The 13,528-nt window shown below is 51.4% G+C and overlaps 1 pseudogene; it reads left to right on the forward strand.

The window, feature by feature from the left end:
- The window catches only part of LOC119271057, a 29,493-nt pseudogene extending 18,784 nt beyond the window's left edge, over nt 1-10,709 (forward strand).
- The last annotated feature ends 2,819 nt before the right edge of the window (nt 10,710-13,528 follow it).

The raw sequence follows: 13,528 nt of genomic DNA on the forward strand, positions 1-13,528 counted from the left end.
TTCCATTGCAACCCGATTCCAGCAGGCTATGCTCGTGTCGTGGTTGATGAGGTGGTGGACCAATATTCGGGGCTAGAGCTTGACATTCCTAGAGGTGACGAGGAGCACACACTTGGAGATGCCAAACATCGTATCATCCCATGGAGAAAGGATTGCATCATCTTTCGAAGGCCACCGACACCGCGTCACCCAACTCCTCGTCTAAGTCCGCCACCAAGTCAGCAGACTCCCGCTCCTCCAAGTCCACCAACGCGTGAGGCCACTCCTCCTCCTACAAGTCCGGCAAAGTGTCAGGCCACTCCTCCTCCAAGTCCGACACAGCGTCAGACGTCCACTCCTCCTCCAAGTCCGGCACAACCTCAGGCCACTGCAAGTCCGGCACAGCTTCAGGCCACTCCTCCTCCTCCAACTCAGCCCCGTCAGTCGTCTCCGCCGCCTCAGCAATCGCAGAAGAGACACCCCGCAGCTATGGTGCGTAGCAGTACGAGTTGAGGTCATAGTACAGGAAGTACAGGCAGAGGCAAGCGATATAAATATGGTCTAAACCTCACTATTCCTCTTCCTGAGAGGGCTTACGACAGGACCGAGGAGCAAACCAATGCCATAGTGCAGGCAGAAGTCGGCGCCCATTTTGGACCGAAACCGCCACCGCCGCCAAGGGAGAAAGTGCTTGTGGAAGTAGTTGACCACTTCATTCGTATGGCTCAACCACCAGCTCCTAAGCCTGTTGACATAGACTATGAGCGCCACATCAGGAAGTTACATCGACAACGTCTAAAGAAGGAGGCGAGCTCGAGCTCGAGCAAACAACAAGCAGCCGTCAAAAAATGCGGGAAAACTGTTGCCCAGCTGGGAGAATAGGCGGCGCAATCGATCCCCTCGCTTGTTATGCCGCCAACAACACATGACAGTACACGCGCCTAATATTATTGTGGGCAAACAGCTTATGTTCCCGAGGTGGGCGATGTGGTAATAACCCAGGAGCATATAATGCAGGCTGAAACTCTCAACATCACTGTTGGACAACTCCTCGAGATCGAGGACATGCCTGTGCTTACAGAGGAGGAAATAAAACAGAAATATGCCCGGGGCCAACCTTTGGTCAAGCCAGAAGAGGTTAAGAAGCTCCCAACGAGAATGTATGAATTGCATCAATGGTACATGGACATTACCAAGAGATCCGATCGAGAGTCCCTCATGGTGCAAGTCAAGAAGGATCATTACTACCATGAGAAACCTGTGACCGTTGAGTATTCTGAACTATTTCAGTTATACAATCAAGACTCACTCGACAAATCTATCGTCAGTTGCTATTGTCTGTAAGTGATTTCTTTCTGTAATTTAAGTCTCAAGCTAGCTGTAGTGATCCTTTTGATCAATCATTACCTGTAATTATCCTTACTATATTCTTTTCTGTGGTATTATGCAGGATGAAGATGTATGAAATGAGAAAAGGTGGACGCTATGGCATTAGGTTCATTGACCCAAACACCGTTAATGAATACACATGGAAAATAAACAAGCATCATGAAAAGCAGGTAGAGGACAACATGCTAGAGTTCTTGAAGCGCCTCAAATACAATGAAGATATACTACCTCCTTACAACTTTCAGTGAGTCACACTTTCTTGTACTACAAATTCTCTGTTTTGCCTACTAGCTAGCTACATGTTTTTGCTTACATATGCCCGCTTAATTAAGACATGCAAACGTGTGTGCATGCAGATTTCACTGGATCTTGTGTATCATTAAAGTTGACGCCGGAACAGTTCAAATACTGGACTCACTACTCAAAGCAAATAGTGACTATAACATCTTGTTTGGGATAGTCAACAGGTAATTTCAATCATTATTAACTATATATCTCGGCCTATTTAGTTTGTCATTTCATGATATGAACTATTTAATAACCCCTTTATTCATTTTCTTTGTCGGCGGGCAGGGCTTGGGCAAGGTTCATCAGCGTCACGGAAGGCGAATGGAAACGACAGCTGAAATGGTTTCGACACAAGGTAAGTAATTAAGTAGTACTAGCTAGCTAGCTAGCTGCCATCTCTTTAATTATCATGCTTGATTAATTATTATCTGATCAAATTAAATTCCATTCTCGTAATAAAGGCCCTGAAGCAGGCGCAGGGGACTGATCTGTGTGCATTCTGCGTTTGCGAGAACATTCGCATGATGGCGTCCGAAAAGAGCATATCTCAAAAACAGGAATGGGTACGCTTGTCAGAACACTATTCACAATTTTTACACCATTATCGATATCTAGTCACACAACTAATACACATGCATATTGATCTCCTTCTTAACAGTTCAAAGAGGTGCGGGACAAGCTCCTAGAAACGGAGCGCGTAGAAGCACTTCAAGAGGAAATAGCGGGATTTTTCTCGACCAGGTCATAAATCCGAAGGGAGAATACTATTACCTGCTACTGCCCCCATCGACCAGGTCATGAACCACTTCCAATTGTCATCGTGCTCCGAAGGCACCAATTAGGCTAATGCCACTGGCTCCGAAGGCAACATGCATATGTAGGAGAAATTGTATATAGCTATACATGTGTGTATGTGTGAATTAATATGGTGGTTTGTGAGACATTGATGATATATATATGATTGATTCTACTAGAAATTCTATTTATATATATATATATATATATGCATAACGTGTACAATGTGTAGTATCGTAAAATACCAACAAACGAAAAAGAATTCAAATGGAAAACACAAAATTAAATGAAAAAGAAATCATAAAACCAAAACCCCCCCCAAACATTTTAGTACCGGTTGGTGTACCAACCGGTACTAAAGGGCTCCCGCCCCCCGGAGCTGGCTCGTGCCACATGGTTGCCCTTTAGCACCAGTTCGTGCTGAACCGGTACTAAAGGGGGGGCCTTTAGTGACCACTCTTTAGTGCCGGTTATGGAACCGGCACTAAAGGGCCTTACGAACCGGTGCTATTGCCCGGTTCTGCACTAGTGCTCCAACGTATCTATAATTTTTGATTGCTTCATGCTATATTATCTACTGTTTTGGACTATATTGGGCTTTATTTTCCACTTTTATATTATTTTTGGGACTAACCTATTAACCGGAGGCCCAGCCCAGAATTGTTGTTTTTTGCCTATTTCAGTGTTTCGAAGAAACGGAATATCAAATGGAGTCCAAACGGAATGAAACCTTCGGGAACGTGATTTTCTCACCGAACGTGATCCAGGAGACTTGGACCCTATGCCAAGTCATCAGAGAGGCGGTCACGAGGGTGGGGGCGCGACCCCCTGCCTCGTGGGCCCCTCGATGCTCCACCGACGTACTTCTTCCTCCTATATATACATACGTACCCCCAAACGACCAGATAAGGAGCCAAAAACCTAATTCCACCGCCGCAACTTTCTGTATCCACGAGATCCCATCTTGGGGCCTGTTCCGGAGCTCTGCCGGAAGAGGGCCATCATCACGGAGAGCTTCTACATCATCATAGCCTCTCCGATGAAGTGTGAGTAGTTTACATCAGACCTTTGGGTCCATATTTAGTAGCTAGATGGCTTCTTCTCTCTTTTGGATCTCAATACAAAGTTCTCCCCCTCTCTTGTGGAGATATATTCGATGTAATCTTCTTTTTGCGGTGTGTTTGTTGAGACCGATGAATTGTGGGTTTATGATCAAGTCTATCTATGAATAATATTTGAATCTTCTCTGAATTCTTTTATATATGATTGGTTATCTTTGCAAGTCTCTTCGAATTATCCATTTGGTTTGGCCAACTAATTGGTAGTTCTTGCCATGGGAGAAGTGCTTAGCTTTGGGTTCGATCTTGCGGTGTCCTTTCCCAGTGACAGAAGGGGCAGCAAGGCACGTATTGCATCGTTGCCATCGAGGATAACAAGACGGGGTTTATTTCATATTGCATGAATTTATCTCTCTACATCATGTCATCTTGCTTAAAGCGTTACTCTGTTTTTAAACTTAATACTCTAGATGCATGCTGGATAGCGGTCGATGAGTGGAGTAATAGTAGTAGATGCAGAATCATTTTGGTCTACTGGTCACGGATGTGATGCCTATATACATGATCATGCCCAGATATTCTCATAACTATGCTCAATTCTGTCAATTGCTCAACAATAATTTTTTCACCCACCGTAGAATACTTATGCTCTTGAGAGAAGCCACTAGTGAAACCTATGGCCCCCGGGTCTATTCTCATCATATCAATCTCCATCACTTTAATCTTGCTTTGCTTTTTACTTTGCCTTTACTTTTTACTTTGCATCTTTATACCAAAAATACCAAAAATATTATATCTATCAGATCTCACTCTTGTAAGTGACCATGAAGGGATTGACAACCCCTAATCGCGTTGGTTGCGAGTAGCTATCGTTTTGTGCAGGTACGAGGGACTTGAGCGTGGCCTCCTACTAGATTGATACCTTGGTTCTCAAAAACTGAGGGAAATACTTACGCTACTCTGCTGCATCATCCCTTCCTCTTCGGGGAAAACCAACGCAAGCTCAAGACATAGCAATCCCTTTTCATAAGCATGCTCCGCGGGCGAGCAGCGAGACTGGTTGAGACAAGTGACAGGTACCGCCGGTAAAATGGTACGGGCGCCCAGCGAGGTCACAACAAACTAACTCTAAGCTTACGGCACGGCAGCCTCACGCCGGTGCGGTAGCTACACAACACTGATACTCTAGTAGAAAGCTTGACTGCCATGGAAACTAATGGGATCCCGGGCGGCATGGATGGCCAGTCAGACCATCCCGGCGGCGTCCTCTCCTGCTAGGTCACGGAGATCTTTGTCTGGCAGGTTGATGCGGGCCCTCGAGCGCACCCCAGCCGCCTTCGCCAAGGTGGCCGTGAGCTTGCCGAGGGGTTGCTTGGAACGGTCGATGTAGCGCGCCCGGACATGAGCGCTGAACTCCCCGGGCTCGTCAATGAAGTGCAGTTGCTGGGCAAGGCGGGCTTGCGCCCTCTGCTCCTGGGTCATGCCCCCGCAGTCTTGGTGATCCTGGCGCTGGCCCTGCGTGGAGGTGTGGGCGTGGGCACCGTGCAGGACGTCGTGTTCACCTCCTCTATCTGAGGCCCTGGTGGTGTTGGTGGGGTGCCCATGATGGAGGGTGGAAGCATCTTGAATACCTTGCACAGAAAGGTGGTGGCGCCGTCGACCTCCAGGGCTTGGAGTTGGGAGGCTAGCTGTTCGGCGGTCATGAGGCGCTCCCGCTTGTCACCATCCATGGCCACCGGCCAGCAGAGCTCATCTGCCGGGGGGACCGGCACAGGCTGTGGCGGCGCCGGCACCAGATAGCCTAGATTGGGCCACGGCTTGCGCGCCAGCTCGCTGGTAAGGAAGGAGTGCTCCGACCCCACCTGGGCCAGCAACACGTCCCCTACCAGGTTCAGCTCCTCCGGGTTGGCCCGGTCTGGCCCAAGCCCAACCGCATCAGTCGGGGGTTCGGCCCACGGCCCGTCAAGGCCACCGATTGGCGAGAGCTCCCATCCGCCCGGTGGGTCCACTAGCAGAGCTGGGGCCGCTCCAACGCCCTCCTGCCAACTGGACAGCGCCTCCAGTTCGAGCAAGAGAGGGTCAGCGCGCGTGAGCTCTCCCCAGGCTGCCTCCACCTCGTCATGGAAGGTAGCCATGTCAGGCTCCGTCGGGAAGACATGCACGCCAAGCAACACATCACCCGAGGGCGTCTCCTCCTCCACTAGCATCCCTTGCAGGACGGGCAGCATCAGGGCTTGGGTCCTCGCGTCGTCTTGGGGAAGGCAGGAGTGAGGTGAGCCGTGTGCCAGCTCGCGGTCCCTCCCCAGGAACCTCTCCTTGGAGCGCGACCGGCTGCGCCTGTCTGGGCTCTCAGACCCAGGACTGGCCTCGCGGTGCCACAAGTGGTCACGAGGCGACGTGCTCCTGCGCCACCCGTGACGGGTCCCAGAGCCGCCACGCTGGCGGCTGGCAGAGCCACGCACCTGCCCGTCCGTACGGCAGCCCAGGAGGCCACCGCGCTAGCTCGAGCGGGAGCGCGCACTCTGGCGGCCATGACCTTCTGGATGCTCGTCATCATCGTCGTGAGGACGGTGTCGTGGCCCCCTTTCGCATTGCGACAGGGCACGGCGGCGGCCTGTGCCCGCACGGCCATCTTCAACCTCTCGCACCCAGCGGAACCGGGCACGGAGCGGCCACTTCGTGCTTGCACCGGAGGGCCGCTCTGACACCAGCGTGAAGTCTTGGGTCTCGTCGAGGTGGATCAGCACCGGGTTGCGGTCCCTGAGGCCCCTCCTCACGCGGCCAGCCCTCCGGCGGCGGAGGACGTCCACGGCTGTCAGAAGGCCTGTCGATGATGGAGAAGTCGTTCGCTGTGGGGATGTCGTCCGGCGACCAGGCCCAGACCCAGGCGTAGGCCAGGGACGTGTTGGAGAGGGAGGTGGTTTGCCTGTCCAGGCGATCGACCTTGCAGGAGAGGCCGATCACGTCCTGCACAGCTTCCTTGCGCCAGGCCTGGACGGGGATCCCCTCGATCGCCAGCCGGCAGTAGAAACGGGAAACGCGTTGGTGGCCGCGGGCGACCGGCGACTAGGGAGAGAGGGTGAGCGCCACTCCCCGGCATGTCACGACCCCAGCGTCCACCGCAATGTCGCGATGGCGGGCATGGCCGAAACATACCAGGAAGTCTTCTGGGTGATGCTTTGAGACATGCATCTGGTCCCAGGGGATGTTGAGGTCACGCTTCAGTGCCTTGGCCACCAGCTGGGGGTTGATGTCCTGCCTCCTCTCCGACATGGTGACCAGGATGGCCGAAGCGCGCAGGGTGCGGGCAGCATCTTCCATCGCCTGGGTGCTGGTGGTGAACGTGGTCCCAGCCCCCAGACGCTGCGACGCCTCGCCGGGGCGGTACGCCATGGGAGCGCGGGAAGGAACGGACGGGCGGGGGCGCGGTTTGGCTGGTGGGGTTAGGCGGCGGCCCGTGGGGGAGGGGGCCGCGGGACGGGGCCGGCGAGGGGAGAGGGTGGCGTTGGTCGATGGTGGGGGCGAGCTGGGTGGTGCGGCGAGGCGGCGGGCTGGAAAGTGGGGGTGGGGTGGAAGCACACACCTCGCCTTACAGACCGGAGCACGAGCACGGTGCCCGGATCTCCAGCAGTCGGCGCACCTCACCGGTCTCGGCAGTCAGCTGCACGGTGGTTTGGGGCGAGGCACCTCAAGCAGCAACCCCGGAAGCGCCTTAAAAAGGCCACGCGACGCAGCTCGGCGCGCTCCCGCACAAGGCCGGGCCGCAGGCCGCCATAACCACGCCGCCCCGAGACTGGTACGGGCGGTGCACGCCGCCGGCGCTTCGAAGCGACCACAGTCCATTTCAGGGAGGAAACGGTCTTCACCCCGCCACGGCGGTCACTGGTCTTCCCCGCCCACGCAGAGTTAATGGGGGGGCTAGGCGGAGCGCAGATGATAGACTGCAGCCGAGGCGTCGAGGCCGGTGCAGACAATGAATAGGCTGGAGGGGCGCAGATGGTGGAGTTGATGCGCCTGGGCGCAGCTGGCCTCGGGCTTGAATGCCCGCGCAGGGCGCCGGCTCGACTTGATTCCCCCACCTCCTGCCCCGAGCCAGCAGGAGGGGTACCGCCGGACCCAGCAGTTTGGGGTGAGGGGCGGCGCCAGATCCAGATGGAGGAGCCCAGCGAAAATGTTATACGGAACCATGGTTCAGCCAAACCTACGCTCGACACCATTGATCTATGGACACTTTTTATAAGGATCCGTGCATGATTGATTAAAAAAATGCATGATGAGAGCTGTTTGCATGTTAAACAATGCATGACGCGGATCCACATGTAGCAGGATGTTGAATCGTACGGCGTTGACCATAGGTTCGGCTGAACCATGGTCCAGAATCACACCTCTCGGAGCCCGGGGAGAAAAAAGTGCAGCCAGATGCGCCGCCACGGAGTGCGCTGAACCGGGTGGGCTCCAGCATTGAGTTGGTGAAGGAGGACGTTTAGTGGCCGGCGTGCCCGGAGTGTGCACGCCGGTTTGGTGGTCGCCGCTCCCGGAGCGGGAGGAGGCGAGGTTTCGGTCATGAGGCGTTGTTCACGGGAAAAAGTTATGGCCTTTCATTACAAAAGTTATCACATGGCAACTTTGATATCATCTGCAACTTCAATAATCTTGGGACGATAACTTCAGAGTTCGGAAAAAATTTCTTTTTCAAACAAGTTGGCTTCCTTGGTTAACTTAGTCTTGCTATCTATCATTGATTTGTGGTGCAGACCCTGGCAGCTTGGTTCATTATTCTTGCATCTGGCTTTTTTGACCTCTTCAATCTAAAATACGACAAGTCAACTAACATATGTATATTTCTCCAGGAGATGACGGGGGAATAGCAACAAAGTTGCCCGTACTCCATCGACTAAGCCCATGCTCTCCCCTCAACACGTCTACGCTCGCTCTTCGTGGCTTTCTCCGACGCAGTGGCAGCCTAAGTCGTCCACACTCACGGCTACTTAACTCCGGTGCGACCATCCCAACCATTGGCATTCCCTTCCCAACTCTCCCGGGCGCTTCCGAGTTCCACGTAGTCGTCGGCTACGGCACTCCGGCGCAGAAGCTCGCCGTGTCATTTGATACCACACTGGGAACCACGTTTATCCAGTGCAAGACGCGTGTCGATGATGCCATCGACAAGGCATTCCACCCTTCTCAGTCTTCCTCCATTGTCCAAGTCCCATGCGGCTCGCCGGAGTGCCCGTTGAAGTCCTGCTCCGGACCTAGCTGCACGGTCACTGAGAGCAAGGATGGCTCCATGGTTTTCAATGCCACCGCCGTGATGGACACACACGCGCTCTCGCAAGTGACACAGGAAAACATCAGGGCCATATGCTTGGAGATAGGCAGCGAAACTTCTGAGAGCTTATCCGGCGTTCTCGATCTCAGTCGGGACAACCACTCATTGGCATCTCGAGCTCCTTAGTCTCCGGACACGGTGGCCTTCTCCTACTGCCTACCCTCTACGGTCGCTGCCCAGGGCTTCCTCTCCATTGGGGCACCCCGGCCAGAACGCTCCCGCCACTTCGTTGTCTACACCCCCTTACGGACCAACACTCTACTCCCAAACATGTACGTTGTCCGGCTCACCAAACTAGATGTTAGCGGGGTGGATGTCAAGATCCCGAGAAAATAGCATAAAACTACTACTTTACAGGCTAGGGTTCCAAAAAACTACCGGTTTTTAATTTTTCTCAGATAACTACCAAATGAGTGGTCGACTGTTTCAAAAAACCCAAAATGCATGTTGTTTAAACATTAAACCAGTTTATGACAGATCGGGCCCACACCTAAACAAGCCGTTTGTCTGACCAGTTGTTTGACCGTTAACTGACATCTGAGACCCACATGTCAGCCATGGAGCAAATAATCAAAGAGAGTTTTCAAAAAAGCCCCACCCAGGCGAACAGGTGAAGGACAAGGACCAAAACGAGGGGGAAGAAGAACTGCTCCCTCCGCCGCCTGCTCGCCCGCTCGCCGCCGGCAATCATCGGGGCTCAACCCCGGCCATTCCTCCTTCTCACCGAGCTCTCTACACCCAGCGCCGGGCTAGCGGCCTCCTCGTGCTACGCTGGACCGCGCGTGGACCTCGCAACACAGGCGACTCCCGAAGATGCGAGGCCCGACCCGTGGTGGGCGGCGGTTCCAGGGCAGGCGGCGCCCCATGGTGGCACGATGGCGACCGCAGGCGGCGACCCCATGCGGCGCGGCGCGACGACACCAGGTGGAGCGCCATGGCGGTGCGGCGGGGACCCCAGCCCACGCCATGGCGGCGCGGCGGCGACCCCAGGCAGCGCCATGGCGGCGCGACGGCGACCCTAGGCTGCACGGCAGCGACCCCAGGTAGTGCGCCATGGCAGCGCGACAGCAGCAACTCCATGGCCACGACATGCCAGCCGGATTGCTCTATTACAATGTGCAAGGACCCGCTTTTTTAAAATAATTATAGGGACCTAATTGCTTTTTCTAAATATTTGGAGGGTTATTTTGTAAAAAATCTATGAAAGAGACACTGACATGTGGGCCCCACATGTCAGTTAACGGTCAAACACATGGTCAAAGAGACGGACCGTTTAGGTGCGGGCCCGATCTGTCATAAACAGGTTTAATTTTTAAACAACATGCATTTTAGGTTTTTTGAAACAGCCGACCATCTGTTTGGTAGTTATCTGAGAAAAATTTAAAACCGGTAATTTTTTGGAACCCTAGCCTGTAAAGTAGTAATTTTATGCTATTTACTCCAAGATCCCGTACGCGCCGCATGCCGGAAACGTGTTGTTCGTGCTCGGCACCACGTTCACCTACCTGAAGCCGGAGACCTATATGGTTCTTCGTGAGCAGTTCAAGTCGCAGACGACGGAGTACCGCGTGGCGCCGTCGATGGGCGGCCTCGACACCTGCTACAACTTCACTGGTCTGACGAGAATGAGTATGACATCCATCACACTATGGTTCGAAGGATGGGCATATATTGTCCCCGGCATGGAACAAATGATGTATTTTGGGCGTCGGGGAGATATCTTCTCCGTTGGGTGCCTCGCATTTGCTGCGGCATCGGATTTACCTTCAGGGATCACTGCAGTCATCGGCACCCTGCTGCAGGAGAGGACAGAGGTGGTGTATGACGTTCATGGAGGGAAGATGGGGTTTTCCCATAAACAATGCTGGTGAAATCATTGACTAAATATTTGCACCTCGTTTATTTTACCCTGAAGGCTGGAATGCAGCAGCTATTTGCGTTTCAAAAAGGAAAAGAAACGAGGAGATCTGTAACTTTACACTACAAAGTTTATCACCAACCGCTTTCTGAGTGATGTCCTATTTTATCGTGAATGCAGAGTCCAGGATGTTGAGCTAGGATTCCTAAAAAGATTCTTCACTTTTACATTCCACAAAACATACGTGATGATCTCTCTGAAAAGTTTTCGCCATGATGTATCACATGTGTATTCTCATTTCACCTATCCTCAATTGAAAAAACAAAACTCATAAGCGTCGTTGTAGGATACAAAGAACCAATTTGGAACAACGCCCCAAACCTATAGTTTAAAAACCCAGACCGGTGACCGAACCGGTGAGCCCGCCGGTTCAGGTTTTCATCGGTCTGATCACGGTTCAGTGTGTGATTTTTAGATAAAAAATTATTTATATTAGTTCTATTTTATTTGATCAATAATCCTACACTCACGGGCAAACAACGGGCTTTTACGGAGGTCTTAGTGCTAATTAACTTCTCTGCCCTTAATTTTCAGGAAGGGTGGAGCCCTTTCTCCCCTTAATCCCAATTAAATTATGCCACATGTGACAGCCCGTGAAAGCCTGTAAAAATCGTCCGTGTGTGTAGCAAAGCCCTTATTTGATAAGGTATTAGCAAAAGAGTCCGTGCGTTGCAACGAGAGAGAAAACACAACACACACTCTTAACTCAACAACCATCACTCAAGACCACAATAGGCCCATCTCCTTTATTTTTGCGAGGCATCATATTTGTGTTGCCGCTTATCCTTCTTCTCACCCTCGCCGGCGATGGTCTCGGTGTTCACACAAAACAACAAAAAATGTGTGTTGAATATGGTTAATCCTAAGACGTCTCTCTCCCTCTCTCCTCCCTCTCCCTCTCTCTCTTGCTCGCTTTCCCTCACTCTCGCGATGAGAAATCTATTGTTTTCCCCTGCGACATTTTTCAGAGGTACACATGTGTAATTATTTCAGGATGGGAACGGGCCGACCCGGACCTGGCCTTGGACCTGGCCCTCATGATTTCAAGGTCAATTTATGAGGCCACGGGGCGACCCATTTTTAAAGTGCCAGCGGCCTTGCTGGCTCGATGGGTATCTCGGGTCGGCCCAAATTCTAGTTGTTATCGAGTGTTGCAGGTAATCTGATATGTTGATTTGAAAAAAACAAAAAGATAATCAGATATGTTGATCATACGCAAGGCCGCGCTCACACACGCCTGCTGCGCGCGCTGTGATCCGCCCGGCCTGGTCATGTCTGCGCGCACGACGCGGGCCTACTAGCAGATCCTACATGTACCGCTCAAAAAAAAAGATCCTACATGCATGCACGATTACACGTTCAAAGGAATTAGCTAGCTACGCCTGCGGGCACCAACGAACTAACGACTCAACTACAACAAAACACATGCATGCCCGAGTAACTAGCTGCTAACTCACGCCTTGAAGGTGGGTCGACCCTGCTGACCCATTGGGTCAGTCGGTGCCGGCTCCAGTGACCCAACTATGGTTCGAGGCCGATCCACCCGACCCATTGGTCTTGATTTTTCGGGCCGGGTCAGCGACCCGGCGGGCCGACCCGGCCCATTCCCATCCTGAGTAATTATCGATGTTTTCTTTTTCGTATATCGTTATACTGGGGTGTTTATTTGCAATCCGGATCGCCGCCGGTATGAAAAAAATGAATCTTGCGCTATAAATTATAAGTTTGCTTCCACAACAAAATTTTAAACATATTTAACAGGTAAAATTAACATCATATTTAGATTTCACATATTTTTTTAATAAAATTTCATATATAATATGTTAAAATCAAAGTTACTATTTAAAAGATACAGATAATTTAAAAAAATCATTTGGTTTGACTCAAATATATTTAAAAATATTTAACAGGTAAAAATAATCTCATATTCATATTCTACATATTTTTCTAATCAAAGTTTATATATAATATGTTCAAATCGGAGTTACGGTTTAAAAGATATAGATGATTTTAAAAAGCATTTGTTTGACTTAAATATGATCTGCGGATGAATTATCTAAAAAATAAGAGGGGGTTTTGAAAAAGGTAAAATAACGGTTCGGGTGTGTCGGTGTCAAAACCGGCGGATCTCGGGTAGGGGGTCCCGAACTGTGCGTCTACGCCGGATGGTAACAGGAGGCAGGGGACACGATGTTTTACCCAGGTTCGGGCCCTCTTGATGGAGGTAAAACCCTACGTCCTGCTTGATTGATATTGATGATATGGATAGTACAAGAGTAAATCTACCACGAGATCAGAGAGCCTAAACCCTAGAAGCTAGCCTATGGTATGATTGTATGTTGTGGTTGTTGTCCTACGGACTAAAACCCTTCGGTTTATATAGACACCGGAGAGGGTTAGGGTTACACAAGGTCGGTTACAAAGGAGGAGATATCCATATCCGTATTGCTAGCTTGCCTTCCACGCCAAGTAGAGTCTCATCCGGACACGAGACGAAGTTTTCAATCTTGTATCTTCATAGTCTAACAGTCCGGCCAATGGAGATAATCCGGCTGTCCGGAGACCCCCTAATCCAGGACTCCCTCAGTAGCCCCTGAACCAGGCTTCAATGATGATGAGTCCGGCGCGCAGTATTGTCTTCGGCATTGTAAGGCGGGTTCCTTCTCCGAATACATCACAGAAGAATTTGAATACGAGGATAGTGTCAGATCCTGCAAAATAAGTTTCACATACCGCCGTAGAGAGAATAATATTTTCGCAAATCCAATTTGC

Source organism: Triticum dicoccoides, chromosome 3A (genome assembly GCF_002162155.2).
Source record: "Triticum dicoccoides isolate Atlit2015 ecotype Zavitan chromosome 3A, WEW_v2.0, whole genome shotgun sequence".
NCBI lineage: Eukaryota > Viridiplantae > Streptophyta > Magnoliopsida > Poales > Poaceae > Triticum > Triticum dicoccoides.